The following is a 1,645-nucleotide window of genomic DNA, read 5'->3' as shown; positions in this document are numbered from 1 at the left end:
TTGATTTTTTACAGAGAGGGATAGAGAGTTAGAAACATCGATGAGAGAGAATCATCCATCAGCTGCCTCTTGCACACCTCCTACTGGGGATGTGCCCACAACCAAGGTACATGCCCTTGACCGAAATTGAACCCGGGACCTTTCAGTCCGCAGGCTGACGCTCTATCCACTGAGCCAAACCGGCTTCGGCAGGACTGTTATTTCTAAAATAGTTTTCCAGTCTCCACACTCTTGACATTTTGGCTGGATAATTCTTTGTGGGGGCTGTCTTGTGCATTGTAGGATGTTTCGTAGCATCCCTACCTCTACCCACCAGATCCCAATAGCAACCCCTCCCAAAGTTGTGACAACCAAAAATATCTCCAGATATTGCTAGTGTCTTCTGGGGGTGGGGAAGGGGATGGGGATGCGGCACTACCTGTGGTTGAGAACCACTGGTCTGAAAGTAATCCCATGTGATCTAGTTCTGATAAGTACTAAGAGGTTTGCTGAAGGTTTTTAGAAAAGTTCTTCATTTGAGAAAGAGCTATGGAAAGACATTCTTTTTTTCCTTACCACCTGTGGGAAACATGCAGTGTTTATTGCTATAGGCAGGCATCCTAAAACTCTGGATGAAGAAAGACATGGGTCTGATGACATCACTGGATCAGCCACTCCTAATGTTTGCCCTTCCTCTGGACTTAATCTTGAATAATACACCTTCCAAACTTGCTTACTCATCTTGTTTCCTCCTGTTTTTCTGGGGCAGTTCTGCAAGACACAGGTGGAACTAATCTGGGAAGCCCTGGTTCTGAACAAATGGAGAGATTGATAACCAAACATTTCTAGAATACCAGGGATTTTTTCACAGAGATAACCCCTTTTATAGATCTGACTTGCTCCTCCTAGTGGCACATTTTATTTCCTGTCCCAATCCCCACTATACTAATCATATCATTGCCAATCAATTTTCAATGCTATCTGCATTCATGAATGCCTCATTTTTTTCCTAATCATTGCCTTCAATTTAAATTCCGGATTTAGAAGTGAAAGGAGACAAACCCTTTCTTTATCTGCTAGATTACTAAAACAATTCCCTCTACTTTTGAGTAGCCAAGCAAAGAGCTGGCTCAGCAGGACTGAGCTGGTTGAGCAGGAAGGGCTACAAGGTTACTAACAGATACCAGCACTGGTGTTTGAACTCCTTTAGACAACTGTCCCACAGAATATCCCTCTTGTATTCATGGCCATTCTTCAAGCTAGAAAACTCTGGTTGACTAATATGGCCACTCCCTCCCATTTCTCTGTGAATACATAGAGCAGCTTGGAGGCAGGGCTTTCCCTGGAGCACTATTTGTAGAATGTCCAGCTGTGCCTGACCTAAGCCAACCTCTTCAAAGGGTAATGAGAGCTTGGGGGACTTTCCCCACAATAGGCTTTGTGTTATGTCTACATCGTATGTCTCTAGTGTGTTTTTTTACAGAGACGTAGAGAAGGAAGTGATGTCTGAGTAGGAGATTGTATCTAGATTCTCTTTCTCTATGTGTGCACTATTCCCTCAAAGCAGGAATACCTTTATAGTGGGTTTATCAAAATTATAAACAATTTGTTGTCCTTCTGTTTTCAGATAGTAATTTCCAAAAAGGGTTTTAAATATTTCTTTCCA

This window comes from Pipistrellus kuhlii, unplaced genomic scaffold, assembly GCF_014108245.1.
Source record: "Pipistrellus kuhlii isolate mPipKuh1 unplaced genomic scaffold, mPipKuh1.p scaffold_m20_p_22, whole genome shotgun sequence".
NCBI classification, from domain to species: Eukaryota; Metazoa; Chordata; class Mammalia; order Chiroptera; family Vespertilionidae; genus Pipistrellus; species Pipistrellus kuhlii.
This window is presented reverse-complemented; position numbering follows the sequence as displayed.